Source organism: Canis lupus, chromosome 5, assembly GCF_011100685.1.
Source record: "Canis lupus familiaris isolate Mischka breed German Shepherd chromosome 5, alternate assembly UU_Cfam_GSD_1.0, whole genome shotgun sequence".
NCBI lineage: Eukaryota > Metazoa > Chordata > Mammalia > Carnivora > Canidae > Canis > Canis lupus.
Window position 1 is genome coordinate 1,207,038 of NC_049226.1, and position 24,534 is coordinate 1,231,571.

Below are 24,534 nucleotides of genomic sequence, written 5' to 3' on the forward strand. Positions count from 1 at the left end.
AGGATCCAGAGGGAGGTCTGAGGCCTCTGGGGACAAAAAATATTTTTTCCAAGATGTGGACCTGACAGGTCAGACTGCAGGTGGACTGTTTTTGCAATTTTATGTAAGTATCTTCACCAATGTCAATTCATAATTTCAGTCATCTTAAATGCAAAGGTGAATGAACCAGTGCAAAAACTGAACAGCTGGGGACGGGACCCCTGGGTGGCTCAGTAGTTGAGCATCTGCCTTCAGCTCAGGGAGTGATCCCGGATCCGGGATCCTGCACTGGGCTCCCCGCAGGGAGCCTGCTTCTCCCTCTGCCTGTGTCTCTGCCTCTCTCTCTGTGTCTGTCATAAATAAATAAATAAAAATTTTACAACAACAACAACAAAAGAACAATTAGAGTTGACAGGGAGCCAAGAAGAACCAAGCAGTCATCTTGGGTTTACCATAGCTCCAACTATTTGTTTAACTTACACCTATTATTTTTTAAATATTTTATTTCTTTGTTTCTTTATTTATTTGGGAGAGAGTGAAAGAGTGAGTGGAGGGAGGAGCAGAGGGAGAAGGACAAGCAGACTCTACACTGAGTGGGGAGCCTGACATGGGGCTCCATCTCATGACCTTGAGATCATGACCTGAGCTGAAATCAAGAGTTGGATGCTTAACTGATTGAGCCACTCAGGTGCCCCAAACAGCTATTTTTTTTAAGATTTTATTTTATTTTTATTTTATTGTTTAAGATTTTATTTTTAAGTAATCTCTCTCAATGCAGGGCACTAACCCAAAACCCCAAGAGTTGTAAGCTCCCTGCCCCCAGCCAGTGAGGCACCCCAATTTACAACTATTGCTTACTCACTAATTTCTCTGATTCAGGAATGCTAAAAGGCCATGCTAAAAGGCTTCAAGGTGGCAAAAGTCTGGCAATGAGGGGCCATTTTTTGGAGAAGCAGAATGGACTCCATCCACATATGCCACGATCTTTTTTCCCCCCACTCCCTTTGTGCAACATTAAAAAAAAAAAAAAGACTTTATTTATTTATTTTTTTGAGAGACAGTGAGGTAGATAGGGAGAGAAACAGCAAGGGGAAGGAGAGGGAGAAACAGACTCCCCACTGGGCAGAGAACCCCAATGTAGGGCTGAAACCATGACCTCAGCTGAAGACAGATGCTTAACTGACTGAGCCATCCAGGTCCCCCTACTTTGTGCAACATTTTATTTGGAGAGATCTGTATGTTCTGAACCTGTCTTGGATCAAAGGATGACAGGATAATGAAAGGAGCCCTGGGACACTGAGATGGGTCAGATGGAAACCGTAAGAACCATAGAACTGTTCACTGTGCCTTGGTTTCCCCTTTATAGATTCTGTTACACTGTCTTCATATGAAAGGTAGCTGAAGAATATCCCTAACACTCAAGCTTTGTCCTTTTAGTGTGAGCCTCAGTTTTGACGACAGCAATTTCAGTAGGTAAGAGAATAGCAGTGAGACAATTTACTAGTTGCTCATTTTTGATTGGGGTCCCAGAGGACATAAAACAACATTTTAAGATAGTACCTAGAATTATAAGTGATAACATTGTAGCAGAACATATCAGATTTCTAGGAGTTTAATATAATTTGTAGAACACTTATATACCTATACAAAAATAACATAAAGAAGGCTTAGTATGGGGCACCTGGGTGGCTCAGCCAGTTAAGTGTCTGTGTTTAGGGCAGCCTGGGTGGCTCAGTGGTTTAGCACCAGCTTCAGTCCAGAGTGTGATCCTGGAATCCCAGGATCGAGTCCCATATCAGGCTCCCAGCATGGAGCCTGCTTCTCCCTCTACCTGTGTCTCTGCCTCTGTGTGTGTGTGTGTGTGTGTGTGTGTGTCTCATGAAGAAATAAATAAAATCTTAAAAAAAAAAAAAGTGTCTGTGTTTAGGCTCAGGTCATGATCCCAGGGTTCTGGGATGGAGCCCACATTGGGCTCCCTGCTTTGTGGGGAGCCTTCTTCTCCCTTTACCTCTCTCTCTCTCTGCTGTTCCTCCAGCTTGTGTTCTGTCTATAAAATAAAATAAAATAAAATAAAATAAAATAAAATAAAATAAAATAATAAAATAGAAGGCTTAGTATTACTTCTTCTGCAACAAAGCTTCCCATGTAATTTAACGTGTCAAGTGAATATAACTACTTTAACAAATCCTTTGGAATACTCCAGGGACCCTCTAAAAACTCCCAAAGTTTCTTCTGTTTTAAAAAACTTCATTTAGAATTTGACTTTGAAAAGTTGGTAGAAAAAAAAGAGAGAGAGAGAGAGAGAACCATATACATGGTTTTAAAGCACTTGGTTACACAGAATCACAGATTTTTATGAAATTTAACATATCATTATCTATAAACAAAACTTCTTTTAATAGTAAAATGATTGTTTTCCTAAGTAATGCTCTAAGACTTGATAAAGACACCAAACACAGGAAGTTATTTTGATAAAACAAAGAATCTTTGTTTTCCAGGCAGATCACTTAAATAAGGTAAAGAAACTTTCACAATCTTTTATCAAAAGCAGACCAATGGGGAGGCTGGGTGGCTCAGTCTGTTACACTTGTCTGCCTTCTGCTCAGATCATGATCCCAGCGTCCTGGGATCAAGCTCCACCTAGAGCTCCCTGCTCAGCCAGGAGCCTGCTTCTCCCTCTGCCCCCTGCTCATGTGCTCCCTCTCTCTCTCTCTCTCAAATAAATAGATAAAATATTAAAAAAAAAAAAAAAGCAGGCCAAAACCCCAAAGAGAAAATCAAATTCTAATTTTGCATGAGCTTACCTTTTTTTTCAATTAAATTACATTTGAGGGCAACCCGGGTGGCTCAGTGGTTTAGCGCCACCTTCAGCCCGAGGCATGATCCTGGAGACCTGGGATCGAGTCCCACGTGGGACTCCCTGCATGGAGCCTGCTTCTCCCTCTGCCTGTGTCTCTGCTTTTCTTTCTCTCTGTGTCTCTCATGAATAAATAAATAAAATCTTTTTAAAAAATTACATTTGAAAAAAAAATTTTTTTTAAATGACATTTGATGTGGAGAACAAAGGCAAAAGAAAAAATTAAACTCCTTTATACTTACAGCCCATTGCCACATACCCAAGACAGGCACAGTGACCTTCCTCCAGGAACTCAACGACTTCAATGTTAATACTTTGCTAAAGGCAAATGACAACCTCAGTTTGGCATAATCCCAAATTATCTCCAGGATCCAGTAAAAACCCCTTTGGAAACTTCCTTTATCTCTACCTCCCAAGATACATGTTGGCAATCATCGTCTAAGCATATGGCCGACCCATATACATCTGAAGGGTCTCACAATTAAGGTTTTACTAGACAGTAGTAAATGACCTTTTCCTAAAAACAGGAGCCCCTCAAGGTCCAAGAAACCTTGCTTCCAAATTCCTTAGAGACTTAATGCTATCCCTAACCCCCTCCCCACTTGAAAGTGTATAATCAGCCACTCCTCATAACTCCAGTGCAGCTCTTTCTGCCTACAGGTCCTATCCTTATGCCTACAGGTCCTATCCTTATGCACACACAAAGATACCATTTTTTAGACTATAGACAGCTCAAGAATTCTTTCTTGATCATTTGCTCCTGGACCCCAATATTTCACATCACATTAAAATTTTTTTTTTCTAATTCTAGTATAAGTAACATATAGTGCTCTATTAGTTTTAGGTGTACAATATAGATTCAACCATCTATACATGACTCTGTGTTCATCATCGTGTCCTTAATCCCCTTCACCTGCCTCCACTATGACACCAGCTTACTTTTGATACTAAAACTCATTCATTCCCATCTTAGTTCAGAGTACCCATAAGATTCCTTTCACAAATTTTCTACAACTTTCTCTTTCCTTAAAAAATGTACCTCCATTCCTCAAACCTTCTCTCTCTCTCTCTCTTTTTTTTTTTTTTTAGATTTTATTTATTTTTTGAGAGAGAGAGTGAGAGGACGAGCAGTGGGCAGGCTCCATCCCAGGACCCTGGGATCATGACCTGAGCTGAAGGCAGATGCTTAACCCTCTGAGCCACCCAGGGGCCCCTCCTACTTTCTTATACCAAAACACATTTTACCTCTTTTGCATGCAGAGATGTTTCCCTTATCATTTCTAGGAGGATTAATTATATATGTTAATTAGAACTCTCCACCCTTAGAAACCTTAATTTCTAGTAAAACCTCAGAAGTAAACAATTGTAAACTGTGTTAGCATTGGCTGAATAGACTTATAAATACTTTTCATAATTTCTAGGAGTATATGTTTTCTCATAGTAAATTCTCATAGTAAAAAATATGTTTATTAATAGGCCCAAATTTTCTTCAGTTCCTCTGTAATAGGAAGGCAAAGTAAATTATGTTCAGTAATTAATGTTTCAATATTTTATCTTATTTGGAGATTATCTAAATGTTCAACAAATTTCCATCATGTAATAAAACTTAGCAAAACTCTAGTTTTCTCAAGTTACTAGAGATTTAGGAAGCTAATTTTAAGCACACAAACCAGAAAATATAATTGTTAGTGAAAATTTATCTATAAATTCCTATTCTACTTACATCTAAGTCATTTGCTTCCAACAGTTACATTCAGATTACCCATGAAAATTTCACGAGACATTAGATAAAATGAACCATCATTCTCAGTTATTTTTTGCTGACAACTTTGCAACAGAGATAACATGAATTCAAGTAGTAAACTTAGGTAGAATAAAGGCTGTTTATCTACATTACATCCAATGTTGAGAACTCTAAAGACACGTCTGTTTTAATTAAATCAAAAGCTTAAACTAGCTTTTAGTTGCCAAAGATTATCTCAGGTCATCTGAATTAGAAAAATATTTGTGTTATTTTTAAAAATATTTTATTTATTTATTTGGGAGAGAGAGAGAGAGAGAGAGAGAGAGAGCCGGAGAAGGAGCAGAAGGAGGGGGACAAGCAGATTCTATGTAGAGCCTGATCCAGGGCTGATCTCACATCCCTGAAATCCTGACCGCAGCTGAAACCAAGGGTTGGATGCTTAACCAACGGAGCCACTCAGACATTCCAACACTTGGCTTATTTTATATCTTTCACAGAGTTTTAGAATGGTCCATCCTTAGAAGTAGTTGCCTTCAAATCAGCTAAATAGAGCTCTTTTACAAATTAATTTTAGCAATACCATCTGGAGATCGAAAAATATCTCATATTTACTATGTGCACGTGCGCACGTGTACACACACACAAAGATACAAAGATCTTATAGTTTTGTTTTGTTTAGTTTTTTTTTAATTTTTATTTATTTATGATAGAGAAAGAGAGAGAGAGAGAGAGAGAGAGAGAGAGAGGCAGAGACACAGGCAGAGGGAGAAGCAGGCTCCATGCACCGGGAGCCCGACGTGGGATTCGATCCCGGGTCTCCAGGATCGCGCCCTGGGCCAAAGGCAGGCGCCAAACAGCCGCGCCACCCAGGGATCCCTTGTTTAGTTTTTTTACTAATTTTTGTGGAGAGGATATTTTAGGCCCAATTTCCAAATACTTCCTTTTCGCTCCTTTTATCCTTTTGATAAGAAACTCCTCCCTAAAGTTTGCAGTTCAAAAAATGGCTCTTTGGTCCTAGAGAAGATGGGGATAAACATTCATATCACAAAAACACAGATTAAATGCAGAACAATTCTGTCTCCAATGTCTTGATCTTTTCAAGTATTTTGAGAGGAATAGGTGAGGTTTAGGGGATTGGCAAAATGGGCAGGGCAGGTGAACTTTGAACTACTAGAGGAACACCTTTGGCCTGGCAGAGATTTATAAGACAAAAGCAGCTATTTCCCATTCCTCAAAGAATTGGGTTGTAGCTTTTGTTTTGGGTGCCTTTTATCCCTCTAATTTTTCATTAGCCTTTTGCAATGAATTATTCAATGAAGCTATGTTGGAATTTTGAAAGCTTTTGAAGGTGTCTGCATACTAATTAAAATAGGTATCCCATTCTATTTGTTTGATTTGAAAGCCCTTGCTTTTAAGTGCACTTTTCAAATGATCTTAACTATTTGGAATGTCCCCCATAATGGCCATTGGAATTCCAGGTTCTTTTTAGTAAAATTTTGCCATCTTGCTAGATAATCTTCAACTTACGGAAATACGGTTCTTAATACATAAAGTAAGTACGTGTGCCAGAAGAGGGCATACTCAACTCTCTGGAAATAAAAGATCCCTCTCTTTTAGCTAGGCCTTTCATTTCCCGCGGAGTCACACGAATCATCTGAGGAATGGGGAGGGGACTGACCCTGCAGGCCCCAAAGAATGGGGACTGCGGGATGGTTCTAAACAAATGCAGAGCTGCAGCTGTTGCCAGCGATCCCTAAAGTGGAATCTGGGGAAGATGCCAAACACATGGGAATTGCAAACCAAAGCATCAGAATTCCCATTGTGGAATCCAGGACAGAGCTAAGGTCCGGGGTTTCCCTCCCCAGTTTGCAAGGCTCGGGGCTTGGCTCCAGGCGGAACTGTCTGCCCCCGCAAGCTGACCTTCCCTGTAAGGGAAAGACCATCAGATTGGGAGTTCCCTGCAAAGAAAACAGAGCTTAGAACGAACAGAGATTTACCCGTGGCCCTTGGAAAGGACGAGAAAAACCATGAACTCAAAAGGGTTTCTGGGCTGCTTGCCTATTTATCTTGTTTCCGAATAGCATCAGAAGTTTACTGCACATCCCACCACCACCATCAAATCTGTCTTAAAAATTCAACTAAGTTTGGGGATCTCATTGGCTTTATTAAGCAATTGATAGATTGAGTGGGGCGGCCGCCCTGTACAAACAGCTCTTTTTGAATATTTGTGGAAAGGACGGTGGGGCCCGGGGGTCCCCAGCGAAGGGGGGGGGGACGGATTGTTTCGGGCCTGGACGTCTTTCTTGAGAAGGAAGGTCTTTATGGAGCAGACGTCCTCGGCCGTGCGGATGGGGGCTTTGCGGAGGGATGTTAGGGTCACATTCCTGGGAGAGGTGGCCACGGGGTCTCGGGGTGCCGTTGGGGCGCACAGGACATTTTGGGTTTGAGCTTTCGTTTGTAGCAGCCTGTACCTTTCCCAGTCCTTACTTCGGCCTCCCCCTCCCCTTTACACACCCACCCTCGCGCACACAGGTGCGCACACACCTAGTTTCTGTCTCCTGCACCCGCAAACCCCCCACCCCCTAGGGCGCCGGGGGCCTGCGCGGGGCCCTCCGAGGGCCGAGGCAACCCTCCTCCTGAGCCCGGGGCGCCCGCCCGACGCTCGGCTGACCTCAAAGACCCCAAATCACAGGCTCCTGGTCCGCATGTAATTTTTGTTCCCAAGGCCGAGGAGACGTGCAGCCGTGCAGCCGGCCTCTGAGAAGCGCTGCGGGCCTCCTGCCCCGCTCCCCCGCCGCTGAGGGACGCTGGGCCCCGCCGCCAATCCGCGCCCGCTGCCCGCGCCTCCACCCCGGGGCGCACCCCCCAGAGCCCGCACCGCCCTGCGCGGGGAGGCGGGGCGCAGGGTGCGAGCGGGGAGGCGGGGCGCGGGGTGCGAGCCGGGCGGCGGGAGGCGTGGGTCCTGCAGGAGCGCGTGTGAGGCTTCAGGTTAGCGCGGGGGGGCCTGCAGCAGGGGAGCGCGGGGGGTGCGGGAGCGCGGAGGGCTGCAGGGGAGCGCGTGGGGCTGCAGGGAGCGCGTGAGGGGCTGCAGGGAGCGCGGGAGAGAGGGAGGGGCTGAGGAGAGAGCGGGGGGGGCAGGGAGAGGGGGGGGGGCTGCAGGGGGGGAGGGAGGCGGGGGGCTGAAGGGGGAGGGGAGGGGGCTGAGGGGAGCGAGGGGGGTGCAGGGGAGCGCGAGGGAGGGGCTGCAGGGGAGCGGGGGGGCTGAAGGGGACGCGGGGAGGGCTGCAGGGGAGACGCGTGGGGGCTGAAGGGGAGCGAGGGGGGATGCAGGGGAGCGAGGGGGGTGCAGGGGAGAGCGTGGGGGATGCAGGGGAGAGAGGGGGGGGTGCAAGGGGAGCGCGGGGGCGAAGCGGGGAGAGCCGGGAGGGCTGCAGGGGAGCGCGGGAGGGGCTGCAGGGGAGCGCGTGGGGTCTGCAAGGGAGCGCGTGGGGGCTGCAGGGGAGCGCGGGAGGGGCTGCAGGGGAGCGCCGGGGGCCTGCAGGGGAGCGCGGGAGGGGCTGCAGGAGAGCGCGGGGGGGCTGCAGGGGAGCGCGGGGGGGGGGGCTGCAGGGGAGCGCGGGGGGCCTGCAGGGGAGCGCGGGGGGCCTGCAGGGGAGCGCGGGAGGGGCTGCAGGGGAGCGCGTGGGGGCTGCCCCGCGGCTCACTCGAAGGCCTGCCCAACCGCGGCTTTGAGCTCCGCGGGGAGGGCGTCGGATCCGTGCGGTTCACGCGCGCGCTGCGTCCGGGCCGAGGGCTGAGAGCGCGCGGCGCCCCTTCGGCGGGCCCCTGTGCGGACGCGCCCCAGACCTCGGCCTCCGCAGCAGGTGCCCGGGCTGCCCGCGGCCCCGCCCCCCCAAGACGCCCGACGCTGCGAGGAAAGCCCCTTCGACTCGGCCAGACACCCGGGGCGCGGACACCCCCACTCCCACCCCCTCCACCCCCCAGCTGCCTCCCGCCGCGCTGCCCCCGCCAGCTTCGCGCGGGACTCGGCGGCTGCAGGTGCCCCGGGCTGCTCGCGGGCACAGACGCGTGGGGAGGACGGACGCCGCGGAGGGGGAGGGAGGCAGACGGCCAATGGGGTGTAGAGGACGGCCGGCCGCGGGGGGACAGCGCCGAGCACAGCCCGCGTTCCCGCCCTGGCCCGGGCTCCGGGTGCCCCGCCGCCGCCCGCCCGCGCGACCCTCCGGCACCCCCTGGTGGCCGCCTGGTGCTACGGCGACTCGCCGCCCGCGAGGCCGGGCCCGCTGCGGTCGCTCCGCCTCCCGGCTCGGGCTTCGCCGTCGGAAGCACCTGCGGACTCGCAGAGCCGGGCGAACCCAACACACCGGAGCGTTCACCCTGAAAGCCCCAGGGGAGGGGCGCCTGGGGGCTCAGGGCGGGACCCCGGGGTCCCGGGATCGAGTCCCGCCTCGGGCCCCTCCCTGCAGGAGCCTGCTTCCCCCTCTGCCTGTGTCCCCGCCTCTCTCTCTGTGTCCCTCATGGATAAATACATAAAATCTTGAAAAATAATAACAAAAAAGACCACAGGTCAGTGTATTGGCGGCAGGGGAGCAAGAAGAAAGGACCCGAGTTACAGGAATTCCAGGTCCTTCAGATGGGGCTGGGCGGGGGCCAGAATGAGAACCGAGCCAGCCGCTTAGGGGATCCTCCTCCCTTCCTTCAAACAATCTACATGTTCCTCTAATAAATGCCAGAGAGGGACTGGAGGAGCGGGGATCCCCAGCCGGGGCTTGCTTGCCTGCAGCCAGAGCCCCTCGGAGGCGGGGACAGAGGAGTCAGGGAGAGGACGGAATCATGGCCAGGGGACAGACCTGCAGAAGGAGCCTGGAAGCTCAATCCAGAAGTCTCTCTCTCTCTACCACCCCTGACCTTGATGGAGCTGCTTAGCCTCGGAGTCCTCCTTCTGCTGCCGCCCGGTCCCAGGTCCCAGGTCCCAGGCTCAGCTGGGCCTGCTCCTCCCTCTCCGAGGCCTGCCGCTCCCCCGGCTTGTGCGCGCACTCTCTGTCAAATAAATAAATAAAATCTTAAAAAAAGAATTGCCTAGTTTCTCTGGGCTTTGCTTTAAACTTAAGAATTATCCCTCATTAGAAGCCCTTGACCTATGTTTAAGCCGCATCTACCATAGCTTCATCTTACAAGCTTTAGTCAAATTGATAAATTCTCCTTCACCCAGACAGATACCGCCGGCTCTTAAGCTTTGCTAATACCAATAGTTTTGCTTGGAATGCCTTCCCCACCCCATCTGTGCTCCTAAATCCTATCCATTCCCAAGATACACCCAAATTCCACTCCTTCCGTGGAGCTTTCCGGATGTTCTCAACAGGAAATTTCCCCTCACCCTTTAAATTCTCCCTGGGGCTCCGTGGGTCCTTCTCTTGGGGGCTTGATAGTATATACTGGAAATTTGTAGCTTTATTCATATCCCTTATCTGTTGGGGATGCTACAATGAATTCATCGTCACATAGCATGCTCAACTCTGTGCGTTGGCCATATTGGGTGTTGAACAGACTCCTCGCTGAATGAAATGGAATTTCCTTCTTTTTTTGTATCTCGACCTAGGTATGATTTCTCCCACTGTCCATGAACACCCGCCCCCACCCCGTTGGAATGCCCGGCCCCCATAGTGCTTCTAGACACCTCCTGGTGTCCTTCCTGTCATGGTACCTAACACACTGGAGCAACTTCCCTTTCACCTGCCTCTCTTACCCTCTAGACCCTAAGCTCCCTGAGGAGAGGCTGCATCTATTGGGTCCCCCTTGCCTGTACCTTACGTGCAAATAGTAGGAAGTCAATAACTGTTTGACGAGTGGGTAGATAGACGAATGTATGTATGAGTAGATGCATGGAAGAAGGGAGGAGAGAAGGAGTTAAGCATGACCTTTAGGTTTCCTTTAAGCTCTAATATTTTATAATTTCAGAGCTTTGGGCTCTTTTTTGAGGGCAGGTAGTCCAAGCTATTTGAGAAACAATGCAGCGGCCATAGTAGGGTCAGTGGTGAGTTTCCTTTGAATGGATTCTGTTTTTGTGGGAGAGCTGGCCTCCCCATTCTATGGAGAATTTTATGTTCCCTGGGCTCAGCCTGGCCCAGAACTTGGCAAGATCTCTGGGGCGTTCATTTTTGTCACCCAGCCCGGGTAGGAGGGTGGACGGGTAGGAGGGGAACCATTTTGGGAAAAAGTGTTGGGGAGTGTTTGTGTGTGTGATGAGTCAGGGCCATGGAGCTAGGAGCCCTAATCTCTGCTCTGCTCTCTGTGGGGGTAGTTCTCACCAGTTGCAGGGGGGTGGAGGACCACCAACTGTCTTTGGAAAGTTTTCTTAGTCATAGTTTATACCAAGTCAGCTGGAGCTTTATGTAACTGGGCCTTCATTCCACAGACAACAGGGTATGATGGGGTCAGAATGGCTGCTACCCCTCCCACGGTGGCACTCAGCCCCTACAGCCCCTCCTAACGGCCAGCCAGGTGACGTGCCTACCCCGAGGAAGCAGCACTTGGAGGGATGAAGGCCACAGCATACATTCCCACTGGAAAAAAGTTTGGGTTATCTTCATTAATTCCATGGGAATGCCTCGATGCCTTCTGGGGGTGCCTTCCATTCTCTCCTGTTGGCCCCATGGCAGATCCGGGCAGTGAGAATGAAGTACCGCAGGACTCCAGTGTGTGCGTGAGCTGAGCAATGGGCACCGGCATCCGTTCCAGGCTGTGCCCCCTCTCTGGTGCTGCCGGCAGAGCGGCAATACCTCCGCTCTCCTGGGGCATCATTCTCCAGACAGACAGACCCAGACTTGCACCCGCTGCCCCGGACGCTAGAGCCAACATGAGTTCTGCAGGGGACAGCTCCAGAGAAGGCCTGAAATGACTGGGTGGGTGCACCCCTGTAATGGAGAGAGATCCACGAGGAGAGCAGGAACCAGGACAGGGGAGAGGTTGGCTGCTGGGGATTTGCCTCACCCATGACGCCTGGCCATTGTGTCTCCTGGGAAGAAAGAGCAAAGCCCGGGGGCCGGGGAGAGCTGTGGGGCCTTCGGCTCAGCTTCTTCGAGGTAGACCGAGGAAATGCCCAGGCTTGCTCTTCTTTGCCATTTACTGGCTGGAAGGAAAGGGGTCTTTCTGTGCCTTGGGTCCAAGGAGCTGGGACTGTAAGCTTCGACGGGGTAAGACGGGAATTGTTTTTGTTGGGGGTCGGGTGCTAAGGAACAGTGTCACTCGGGGGTCAGACCCTGCTAATCCCCAGAACAAGAAAGGATGAGGCATTTGAGAAGTCAAGCTGGAGAATGAGGATGGGTTTCCTGACAGAAGGGAGGGCCGCCGTGGCCCAGGGGTCTGGAAAGGAAGAAAGTTCTAGAAAGACTTATAAAATCAGGTTCTTAGTCAATGAGCCTATTCTGGACAACAAGCGTGAGACTTTAGCAGGTGGTTTGTGGGAGCCTCCAGTCCATCCTTACGGCTCTGGCTCTTTCTCAGTACAGCGGGGGCCAGGGGCCTGCCTGAGGCCAGATGGAGAAGCCAGAAGGAAAGGCCTCCAGCGGGGACGCAGAGGGAGAGAGCTGGGGTTGGGGTGCAAGAGGGAGACGGTGAGAAAGCTGGGGGTCCCCAGGCTGGTTTCATACTGATCCCCGGATTTCAGAGCCATGCCTGCACCGTGCAGGGCTGTGGGGCGGCTGGGCACGAGCGGTGTTAGTGGCGAAGAAGGAACGAGAAGGCCTGAGTGTCCCCCTGTGCTCAGGTGCTTAGAGGCAGGGAGGGGCCCAAAAGCCGCTCCCTGGGCCCCACTGAACTAAGAGTCCAGGCGGGAGGGAGGCTGGGCTTGGGCCTGCGCCGGGAAAGGAGGGCAGGGGCAGGAGAGGGCGAGGAGAAGGGGGCAAGGGCAGGAGCCCCCACACGCCACTGGGCCCCGGCCTGCCCCGCACGCCACAGGGTCCTGGGTGGGCCCCAGGGGCCCTGCACACCACCCGGCCCCAAGGGCCCTGCAGGCATTTCACGCAAAGTGCAAGGGCTTTTTGCCTGCTGGCATAGCTGCAGAGATGGCTTCATGAATTCCCTTTTATTTTTTTACAATGGTCCTTAGGCGGGATTCATTATCTTGAAATGGTCGGCAACCACAGGACATATCAATCGATTCACCTTTTTCTTGTGATGTCATTACCGGGTGCCAGGCGGGCCCCCGCATACCACCGGGCCCCAAGAGCCCCGCACACCACCAGGCGCCAGGTGGGCCCCACACACCACCGGGCACCAAGGGCCCTGCACACCACCGGGTGCCAGGCAGCCCCCACACATCACCGGGCCCTCAGGGCCCTGCACACCACCGGGCACCAGGCAGCCCCCGCACACCACCGGGCGCCAAGGGCCCCGCACACCACCGGGCACCGGGCAGGCTGGGGCTGAGGCGACTCTGACCGAGATCCTCACTCTGGCCGCCGCCTCCTGTTTCCAAGCCTGCGGTCTGAGCAGGGTGGAATCTACTCCTCGCTTCAGGTGCCGAGCCCCAAATGCCCCGAGGTCGCGGCCCAGTGGGCAGTGCTGGGACGTCACCCAGTAGTAGATCACTTAGGGCCTGGGCAAGCGTCCGGGAGCCCGGAGCAGGGGCCTCGCACGTCCTGTGGCCGTGTCCTTGGCTTGAGCTTGGCCATGCGATTGACGTCGGAGGCCGTCCCCCCTCCAGCTGCAGCGGTCCCCGCCCTCCCCCAGGCCTCAGGGAGTCAGTGCGAGGCTCCAACGGTGTCGCTGGGTCCCTCTCTGTGCCCCTTGAAGAGGAGGGGAGAAGCCAGAGCGGAGAGGATGCACCGCGCCCGTCAGAACCACGTTACCAGCCTTTGGACTCTACCAAAGGTACCTGGACTCTACCTCCGAGGAGCTGCGTGACCCTGAGCGAGTCGCTTTCTGTCCCCGTGTTTCCTTTTCTATAAGCAGAGGCTGGTGGTGGGACATACCTTGTGGGTGTGTTATGAGGATTGAATGAAATATTTTGTGGAAAGTCGCCTTTGTTCTGTGGCTGACCCCACAGTAAGCTCTCAGCAAGTGTCCGCTCCCGCGTTTCCGGACGAGCAAGCCTCGCCTGTCCAGTCCTACCCGCCCCGGACAGGGCACTCGGGCGAAGCCGGGCCTCCTCCTTCCGGTACCAGGCACAGCCCGTGCTCAGCCCCGTTTTCATGCATATAAATGTCCTCCCACCTCCCGTACAGCTACTCACACTCCCCCACGTCAAGGCCCAGCTAAGGTGCCGCCTCCTTCCCAAAGCCTTCCTTGCGGATTCTAACCCACACAGAGCTCTTCCTCCCCTGACTTCTTGTGCTTCCAGCCAGTGTCTTGAAATGCACCATTTAAGTCTCGGAATTCTAGAACTGGAAGGCTGCGGGAGACCTTGCAAGTGACCCGGGCCAGGGCTCCTCCTCGGGAGCAGTTACGACGCGTGGCCTTCCCTTGGCCGCTCCGTCGGGTGGTCCCTGCCGCGGGCAGCACCGGTTACCCACCTCCGCCAGGCCCGAGCGCGGCCTCGGGGTCCTGCTCTACCCAGCGCTTTGGGCGAACCCCGCAGAAGTGCCACAGCCATCGGGGCCAGAATAATCTATGTGGCTCAGGTCGCCCGAGCTTCTCGAGGCGCAGGGATCCGCTTCGGGCCCAAGGCACTGGGACTCGCCTCTGCTCTAGCCTTCCAAGCTTTCGAATCGTCCGTGCTGGTCTCTGCCTCTTTGTGGGGCTCCCAATTAGATTTGTGACGTTTGTGAGGGTAGGGATGACGTCCTCGGCGGCACCACTACCTTTCTCAGCACTGAGCACGGGGCAGGACTCAGCATACGCTTCGGAGCCTTGGTGGCGCCTTGTGGCAGGCTGATGGCACGGGGGTCCGTCTTCCTTGCCAGACTGCAACTGATCTGGGGGCTCAGGGCTGTCCTCCTTTGTAACGATGACCTGCATGAGCCCACGCTCCCCAAACGCTGTGGACTGGGACGAAGAGGCTGGGCGGGCAGGGACAGCTGGCTCCTCCAGCAGCTGGACCTGGGCCCGACACCGGGAGCTACAGTGCCTTTGGGGGGACAAGCTAGACGAAGCGCCCCTGCTCTGGGCTGCCGTGGTCCCTTGGAAGAGCACGCGGCTCCCCATGGAACCTACAAGTGGCCGGGGGGCCTTTCAGCTGCACAGTCTCAGGAGGAAGGGGTAGGCCTCAGGCCGCCCATCAGGATGGGGTCCTAGTAGGGGTGACAGCACCTGCGTGCCCGCCGCGAGCGAGGGTCAGTATGCACGGCCGTGTGGGCAGGTAGGCAGTGGGGCCTGTGCCTGTGCGGAGCGACACTCGGAGCACATGTGCAATCCTGCACTGCGATGCTAGCCCGCTGCTGCGTGGACGCGATCACATCAACATAGACGCGACGTCAAGGGACCTGGGCCTCGAGAACCCCGGAGACTGCAGTCGGCTGGTTGCCCCGCTCCCTTCACGGAGCCGAGGGGGAGACGGCCGCTGTGGGACGCCTTCCCCTGGAGCCGATGGCCCCTCCGGGCAGGCACGGTCAGGCGCTCGGAGGGCTCCCTCGCCTCTCCCTCTTCGGGGCTGGAGGAGCGAGCTCCCACGAGGAGTGCACCTCGCAGCCCTGTCCCGCCATCGCAGGCACAAGCCGGCCCCAGTGGCCGGAGGACTGTGCGCTGGGGCCACGGTGTCTCGGGCCAGAGGTGGCGGTGGGCGCCCTGGGCTGCAATGAGTCCTCCCGGAAGCCCAGTGAGGAGCTCGCCCCTTACTCCCCGTTGACGGCTGCCGAAGGCCTTCCTGATACCGTGTCAACGCTTTGGAGGGGAGGGTGGCTGGGCAAAGAGAGGAACGCAGGGGTCAGGGCCACTCCCAGGACAGGGGCCCAGGACCGTGCCGTGGCCACACGTTCATGTGAGCGTGACCCCCTGGGTCAGTGTGAGGCCGGTGCGGGGCCAGGTGTCCTCACGGGTTTGCGTATGGCCGGGGCGGGGGTAGCGACGCGTCCACCCCATCAGAGTTCAGGCCGGAAGTGTGGAGCGTCCAGGGACCTGTGTGGCCTTACTCGCACCTGCTCGTGTGCGGCACACGAGCCAGAACGGGATCCTCTGTGCACCTGTGCACCTGTGCACCTGTGCGCTCCCGTGCGCGTCAATCCCTGTGCTTCCAGGGGGTCCCCGCCCCTTGGCTCAAGCCGAACCTCACGTAGGCACTCATGGCATCACGGCCCCCAAAGTCCTCTATATTTGAAAAAGACAAGGGGAGAAAAAGGGCCAAGAGACAAGAGGTGATAAAAATAGCTGAAAATAAGCTCTTCAGATCAGAAAGCTCCCGTTTTTAGTGACTCACCAGTCCTCCAGACTGAGTGCACACCCCCCCCCCCACAAAACACAAACACCCCATCATGCTGCCAAGTCATGCACAGGCCCTCACGCAGATGCCCTCGGTCTCCTACTCGCCCGCTCTGTCCCCCCCCACCCCCGAGATTCTGTGGGCCTCTGAGGCACGATCCACTCCCCAGGCCTCTGCAAACTCGCATTCACATCCTGCCTCCGACTTCTTGGGATTTCCTGGGCCCCAGCCTCGCAGTGGGGCTCCTGGGGGGCGCGGGGTGGGGCAGGGGTCTTGCTGCTTTCTTCAGCAGGCTGTGACCCTGGGGGACGACGGCTCCGCATGGGAATCTGGGGAAGAGAGGACATGGCTCCAGACGCCACGCAAGATTTATGACCGTGTTTTGCTAATTGCGTTAGTGGCTCTGCGGGAGGATGGAGTGTGCTTGGGCCCCAAACAGGCCAGGTCAGCCCGGCGTCTGGAGAGGAGAGACCCCAGGGGGCCCTGGTGGTCCCTGTTCCCCGCTCTGGCCGCCCAGGGCTGTCTGTCCCCTGCCACAGTCCGCGTGCCCTGTGGGACCAGCCCTTCCCCTCTAGGCTCCTCTAGGCGGGAGACCGAGGCCAGGTGGGCAGCTGGTCTTGAGAACCCACATTTTGCTCACTTTCTTCCTCTTCCTCCCTCCTTTCCTCTTCCTTTGACTCTCTTCTTCCCTTTCCATCTTTCCCTCCATCCTCTGTCCGCCTTCAGCCCTGTGTGTGAAGCCCAAATCTGCTTGATTCTAAGGATCTACATCACTCAGGCTGCCCCCCCCCTTGCCCCAGGGGCATGGCCCACTGGCGAGTCTTTGGGGTGCCCCCTTCCCAGGGCGACCATGTCCCTGAGCCTTCTCAGAAACTGGCAGCCTGCGAGGTGAACGGGGCAGCCAGAGAAGATCTACCTGCAAATTCAAAGCCAGCCGGACGGGGGTGCTGCTGGGCGGCCTTCCTGCTCGGCCGTGTGTCTGTGATCATCATGAACCCTTCGGAAGGTGGGTGTTAGGCCGCCAAGCCAGTTTTGCTTGGGGTGCCCTCCTCTGGGGCAACTCCAGGAGCCCTTTCCCTCCTCCTCAGCCTTCTGGGCACTGGGTCCTGGACCTCGGCCGCGGCTGGGGGCGTGGGGGGCCGCCTGACGGGGAATCCTGTCCCCACTGCCTGACTCTGAGTTTGGGGGGTTCATGTCTCTGGGCCTTCATTTCTTTGATTGTCAAAGGGAATAATACGAACAATACCCACGTCACAGGGTCCTTTGTGTCAATGGTGCTTAGAGCGGTGGAAGAAGGCACGTGGCCAGGTCTCCCTAAATGAGTATTAGTACGTGCCCCAGGTCAGCTGGCTTAGCCTTTGCATGCTCACGGTCCCCCCAGAAACACTGAGATGAGAAAGCCTGTCCCTTCCCTAGGGGACTTTCTGGGGCAACAGAGAAGACGGGAGTGGAGGCAGGTCCCGAGGTGGTACCCTCCCTCCTCCTGTCTCCCCACGTTGGGGAGGCGTGTCCACCCCACGTCCAGTTCCCTCCCGCCTGTGAGGCCTCCCTGCAGCTCTGGCCAAGCCCTGAGCTGGGCATGGGCAGAGAGGAGGCTATTTTTAGGACCAGACAGAGGCAGCAGCTGTATAACCCCCTCTCAGAGCTCGGCTCTCCAAAGGAGGGTCCAGCCGGGTGGGGGTTGGGGGGGGAGCCCGAGGAAGAGGAGGAGAACTGGCCTGGGGGGCTGAGAAGCCCGTCCCCTCCTCCCTCCTCCCCCCTCAGAAAGCCACGCTCTCCTCTGGGGTGGGGAGCTCTCTCCCCGCCCCTCCCGTCCCCTCTTAATCCCCAGTGGGCTTAGCAGCTGAGCTGTAGAAGGTGCAAAGTGGGACAAGAAAGACATTCAGACCAAAGATCAAGCCGCTGAGGAACTGGAGCCTGTGCCCTGAGGCCAGGTCTACACCGATCCTTGCAGACTTAGAATTATTCTCCTTTTACAATGGAGAGCTCACACTCCTGAGGGCCAGGGTCTGAGACAAGGCCCTGCTTGCCGGAGCTCTCCCTTTCTGACTGGAGAACTAAGCTTTCCGGAAGGTTCTGGGGCCGTCGCGGAACACAGCGCAGTCTGCGTCAGGACATCTAAGTTTGGAGAGACTGCCTTGACTTCCCCAAGGTGATCAGCCCTTAACAGGAGCCGACAAAGGTCCTGAACCTCAGCCTCGAATCGTAGAACAATTGTTGCTCCTTCTCCATCAGGGCTTCTCGTCGTCGCTGGAGACGGAGCAGCGGAGCAGCGCTGGATATGGGGAGAGAAGCACTGGGCAGACTAATAAACGAATCAGATTTGTGTCTGCGGCAGGCCCCGGCCCAGGCTGGCATCTCAGACGGGGACAGCTAGACCAGAGCCTTACCCTCGAGGACGCATCCTTGTCCACCAGGGGAGCGTGGCCCAGCCCTCAGTCCCGATGCTGCTGAGGCGCCCGGCCCCCCGGGGAGCTGGGTTCCTGATGCTTCCAGGCACTGAGCTCAGCCTCTCCTGGGTCGTGCGTCTCTTTATAAATCGATTGAAGCTGTGAACTTCTCTCCAGAAAAATATCCAGCGCACAGACACTCAAAATGTTGCCTATAGTTTGAGGGACTTACGAGCCCAGGAAGCCGATGCCCTGAGCTTGGGCGGCCGTGCAGCCCCGTTCCAGCAGGGTGGGTGGCGGCAGGCTGCTGCTTGGCCCGGCCGGCTAACTTCCCCAAGAATTTCTAAATTCTACCAAACTGCAGAAAATCCTAAATGATCACCTTGGCATGGCTGCCAGTGAGCTCTGTGGCCCTGGCCAGGTCCCTTCCTTTCTTTGGGGTGTCTTTGTCTTGTTTGTGAAGCGACAAAGGGCTGGGGGACACTGAGGTAGGGCTGAGGTTCCTTCAGGCCCTGACATGCCCCGAGTCACACAGGTGCGTCCTTCAGGGAGGGGAAAAGGCAGCAAGTGTTCAGGACCTGGGCCCTGGCAGGGACCGTGGGGTGCTGTGCTCCACCCCTTCTGGGGCTCAGGCCCTCCTCCGCCTGCATGCCTCGCCTCTCCCTGCAGCTCACGTAGGATGGAGGTGATGGGTGATGGGTGACGGAAGCCCAGGCTCCTCCTCCGCAAGGTCACAGCCTTGTGAAGCACAGCTCGGCGCGGAGGGGAAGTGGGGGCCCCCTGGGCGGCTGGGCCCCCTGCCCCGTGCGACCCTGCCAGGGCTCTCTGCTCCTTGGACCTCGCTGCTCAGAGGCGGCCCCCCCATTCTCCGGCTGGAGCACCTACCCGGAGGAGGAGGGCAGAGCCGAGCAGAGGAGAGCACGTCCGCTTGGTTGCCACGGGCTGAGGGTCTGCGCCCTTCCCGGGGTGGGGGTGGGGGGCGTCCTAACGCTGCCCTGGCCTCTAAGCTTCAGCCCAGCCGTGGCTTCCCGCAGACCCGGGCTCCAGGCGCCAAGTGACCGGGTCTGCTGGCTCCAAGTCCTTGCCTGGGATCCGTGCCACCTTTTCCTTCTTCTCTGGGGCCTGCTGCGCACCTGCGGGCTGAAATTTAAATGCTATTAGTATTAGCTAAGACTGATCGCTGGTCCGGGCCGGAGGGAGATGGAGGCTGGAGCAGCTGCAAGGTCGCCCAGCCTCAGGTGCCAGCACCAGGAACGCTCCACGTCCTGTGTCCTGGCCTCCTGTGTCCTGTGTCCTGTTGCGGGGAGCGAGACCCTCTAGGATCCCCCGGAAGGGAGCGCAGGGAGGCGCTTGACGCAGCTCCGCAGCTCCGGGGACCGTTCCTCTCCAGGTGGCGCTGGTTTCTGCTCGCTCACTCACCCATGCTTCGCACCGGCACGCGTGCACGCCCAGTACACCAGGCCTGTGCTCACAGACACTGTGAACCTGTTTGTCCGGCGTTCCTCTAATCACAAAAGTATATGCAGACCCTGCTCACATCTCCACGCAAACGCATCCTTCTCTTCCCGCACAAGCGTTTGCCGTCAGTACACGTGCTGACGTGTAAAGCCGTGCGTTATCTTGAGCTGGTGCATATCCCCTTTCTTAACTCAGCCTCTTAAACAGGCAGTGTGTGCACACCGCCAGCGACGGGACTGTGCATGCGCCCGGCTCCTCGGGCCCCAGGCCCACCTGGCAGGTGGCAGTTTGCTCCAACATGCAGTTGCTGCACTCTCCTTCCTTCACCCTGGGTCATAGGCCGAAACTCCTTCCCCTAACCGCGTGTCTTCCTTTGGAGCTGAGCGTGTGAAGGAGAGTCACGGAGGGGAAGGATTATGACGGTCGGACTCAGGAACCTGAGCTCTTAATCAGCTATTTTGCTCACTCATCTTTCTATAACCTCCCATGCCTTGGGAGGCTTTCGACAGGTACATACTCAAATCCAGCCTCAGTTTCCTCATCCATAAAACGGATTAAAATCCCATCTGCTTTATCTCCACGATGGCCACGTGATGGGCTTCCAACCTGATGCGGAAGAAAGCAGCCTGAAAGCCCAACGTGCATGATCCGTGGGCTATTAGGGCAACAGCTTGGCGAGGGGAGCCCGAGAGCTGGCAAGGGTCGGGGCAGCGCATTCCTGGCGTGAGCTGGTCCCGATGGCCCCTAGCCCAGGGCTCAAGGAATCTGAGCAGAAATTCCACTGCTGCTCCTGCCCTTCTTCCTTCTTCAGCCCCGCTCTCACTCCCGTCTGTCCCGGGACACACGGGCCGAGGCTCCCTGGCACTGGGCCGGGCATTGCCCTGGGTGTGGGGGCACAGGGGGGCCTGGCTGCCCGCTTCCCCCTGGGGCTTCCCTCTGCTTCTGGCCCGGAGCCCCCAGGTGTGGGGACCAGGCCAGGGCTGAGGGTGGGATGGGTGCCCTAGGTGTGCCGCAGCCCCCCACCGCACCTTGACGTCTGACACGGGCGCAGAGGCTAGTGCCTGGCCCAGGGGGAGCCCCGGCGCTCCAGGGCCGTGCCTGGCTGGGGCTGGGGCAGCCCCGGAAGAGGGGGGCCGGGACAGCCCGGGGAGGAGGCCAGGGCCCGGAGCGGCCGCCCTGGGGGAAGCGCGGAGGTGAAGGGCCCTCCTGCAGGCCGGGTCCCTTAGCTCGGAGGCCTGACCCCGGGGACACCTGGCTCTCAGGGTGGGGGAGAAGGGGCAGGGCCGGGCGCCAAGAACCTGGGCTCCTCCCCGCTGGCCCAACGGCTGGGAAGTGAACGTGGATGGGGGGGAGGCGGGGGCGGCGCCTGGGGGAGGTGCATCCCGCGCAGGGGTGACGCTGAGGGACCCTCTCCCCCTCCCCCCAGCTCTGCAGCAGCCCCGGCTTCCAGCGGCCCGGGGCCCTCCCGGAGGGGCGGGGCGGGGCGGGCGGGCGGCACGCTGGAGCTCGGAGCCGCCCCCCTGCACCCGCCACACCCCTTCCCTCCTGGAGCGCCAAGGGGTGACGTCACCCGGCCTGCGGGCTCCCGGCCAACTGCACCTGCCGGCGGGGGGCGGGGGCGCTTCCTGGCTTCCGGGGCCCTGCAGGTGGTCCCTGGCTCCGCAGACTTCCACGTGTGCCATTCGTTGTCACAGGTCCCCGCAGCCCTCCTCCATCCCTCCCCGCACCCTGCCCCGCACCTGCCCTGCACCTGCCCTGCACCCCCGCCCCACCTCCTGCCCTGCCTCCTGCCCGGCACCTGCCCTGCACCCGCCCCGTCCCCCGCCAGGCACCCTGCCCCTGCCCCATGCCCTGCCCCCCCACCCCCGCCCCCTGCTCCGCACCCTGCCCCACGTCCTGCCCTGTACCCTACCCCGCACCTGCCCGGGACCCCAGGCCCCCGCCCCGCCTGGCACCTGCCCCCATTTAGCTCCTGCCCCGCCCCCCCGCCCCCGCGTCCCGCCCCGCACCCCGCCCTGCACCCTGCACCCCCCGCCCCTGCCCGCCCCTGCCCTCCCGGCCCCCTCCCCTCGCCAGCGCGGCTGCGCCCCATTCTTCTGGGCCCCGCGGAGGGAGGTCGGCCGTGGTCCCCCAGCCCGTGGGGAGCCCCCCGCCCCCGCCCCCGCCCCCGTCCCCGTCCCGCGGGCCGTGTCCCCTCCCCCACCCAAACCCTACTGGGTGCTTGTGTCGCCTGCTTGCGAAGCATATGCTTGGCTGGTGGCTGCGTGTCTGCTGTTTACCGTCTCTTCCTACTTAACTTCTGTCTCTGCTCGGCCCATCTGGCTCCCGGTACCTGTCTTTCACTCGACCGAGTGGTGCCTCCCGCCCCCCCTCCCCCTGGGGCTGCACCCCGCTCCCCTCCCCCTCCCTCCTGTCCTCTCTGGGCCGCGGGGTGGGGGGTGGGGGGAAGCCCCTGACTCGGCCTGCGGAGAAGTGCGGGCCTCCAGGCTGCTGCGTCACCCGGGGTCCCGGGGTGTCCTGGGGGTGCCTGCCGCGGGTGGCAGCGAGGAGCACAGCGTGGGGGGCCCTTTGCCTGGGAAGGTGGCGCTAGTGGAAACCCCCCTCTCCCTGGGCCCTTCTGAGCTTCCTTCCCACCAGCCCGGACTCTTGGGGTGGAGACACCGACTCCCAAGTCAGAGTCTTGGAGATACTGCCCTCTGCGCACAGCAGCCGTGGAAAGTGACCCCTGAGCAGTAGCGGGGAGACTGAGGCCAGGGGAGCCCCAAGGTTCCTCCGACCCAGAACCCCAGAGCTCTTGGGGCTGCTTCCTGCAGAGAAGGGCTGAGGCAGGCTGGTGCTTGGGCAAAAGTGGAACATGGCGGGAGCAGGAAGCTGCAGGATGCTCACAGAGGGGACCCCCCCTCGGCTGGGAGTACCCTGCTGGGGATCATCCCGCCCCAGCAGAGGCAGACTCCTGGCACTGGGCTCCAGGCTGCTCCGCCTCCCCCCTCCCACAGCTTGCACACCCATGCTCAGCCTTGCACACTGTGCTGTGGCTCACACTTACCCCTCCAATGCAGCCCGCTTCCTTCTGGGCGTGATAGGGCAGCCCGTGGCTTCCTGGGACACACAGGGGTGGAGGAGCCCGAGGAGGACAGAGGGAAGGCCACAGGGCCCCCACCGGGGCAGGGCGGCCGTGCATCTGCCTCCCTGGACCTGCACTGCTGCTCCAGGCTCAGGCTGGCTGCCGAGGAGGCTGCCCTGGGCCTGGAGTCAACAAGGACCCACGTGCTTAGGGACCATCGGTTGCTGCTCCCTGGAAGCATCTGCTTCCCACGGAAACCCACAGGGCTTGGCTGTCAGGCCTCGCTGCGTGCCCACTCCTCTGGCTCTGCTCTCGGTCTCCGTTGTTCCATCTGCCTGCGCCACCGGCTCCTGGCTCCGCTCTCTTGGCCTCCTTATTCCTTTCCCAAAGCCTTCTCCTGCGCCTCGTTTCTCCCTAACCTTTTCCTCCCTAACCTGTCCGACCACATGGGTGCCACGGTCCCCGAGGTCTTCTCCCCCTTTGTCCTTATCCACAATTCCTCTGGTTTCTCTGCCATTTCCCTCATATTCATATTCTCTCTCTCTCTCTCATGCATATTCAGTGACTCCTTGCGAATCCACCTAGATGATTCTACGGGCTGGAAGCCTAGATCTGCTACAGGAACAAGACTTCTGAGGCTGTAACTCTAGGTCCCCGAGTCTGACCCGAGTGGGGATTAATTGACTAGAAAATGTGGGTAAACCAGCTTCTCTCCCCACAAGCAGGGCTCCCCCTCGGCTCCTCTGATTAGGGACGGGGCAGTGGCAAGACGTGGAGACGCCAGGCAGACAGACCAGAGCAACCCAGTCGGGACATGTGGAAGGGGCACCGAGTGTCGGGGGCAGGAGTCTCCCCTTCAAAGGACTGGCCGGGTTCAGTCCTGGAAATAAACTTAGGATCTAAGGCGTCTGATCCTTTGGTGAGTTGACAATCCTTTTACATCCGCCCTGTGATCCCCTTACAACTCTCTTGGGAGGCTGGTAAGCGCAGAAGCTGCGGTGCCTAGACTCGCCCCGGCACGGGGGCGCAGAGCTAGAAGCAGAATCAGCACGTGGAGAGCAGTGGGGGGCAGGACCCCAGCCCCCCGGGAGAGGACAGGGAGGACGGCCGAGCCTGGCGGGTGGCAGGTGAGCCAGTGCGCGTGGCCTGGCCTCTGCGGGTGCCCGTTAGATCTCCGAGGACCCACGGCTGCCAGTGGTAGGCGGGGGTCGCAGCGCTGTGCCCTCCTGCCCTCCCCTGGGGCCCATTGTTTTCCCTTCTTCCTTCTCTGCGACTCATCATCTGGCCTCAGGGGTCCTCCCCCGCCTGTTCGTCAAGCTCCGTCCCCCCCTCAGTCACCGGTCGTTCCCCTGTACCTCTGGGGTCCAGCCCATCACTCTGCCCCACGTCCCCTCCGTATTTCCCATTTTACTTCTCTTGGCTTCCCGAGGGCCTCCTCTTAGCCCGCCTTCCTGGTCTCTGTCTCTCGCTGGCACAACAGCCAAGTGCATCCTCAAGGTGGCTGGAAAGTGGCTGGGAGGCGGGTCCATGCAGGACGGGCCTGGAGCTGGCCTGTCGCGTCCCTCGCAGCCCCGAACTCTGGTCTGTGCTCCCAGAGTGCGGGCCGGGCAGCCGTCCCTGCCGGGCACCCTCAGCCACACCCACCCCCGCTCAGGCCGACCTGTGGCAGCTTGTCCCACACTGTGGGAG

General features: G+C 57.2%; 1 long non-coding RNA gene across 1 annotated transcript; it reads right to left on the reverse strand.

Annotated features, from left to right (window-relative positions):
• Positions 1-9,125: 9,125 nt before the first annotated feature.
• Positions 9,126-23,426, reverse strand: LOC111095767. Its single transcript, XR_005359017.1, has 3 exons — positions 22,828-23,426; positions 11,095-19,463; positions 9,126-9,620 (listed from the first exon to the last, which is right to left on the reverse strand). It is a non-coding gene; the product is annotated as an uncharacterized LOC111095767 (long non-coding RNA).
• Positions 23,427-24,534: the final 1,108 nt, after the last annotated feature.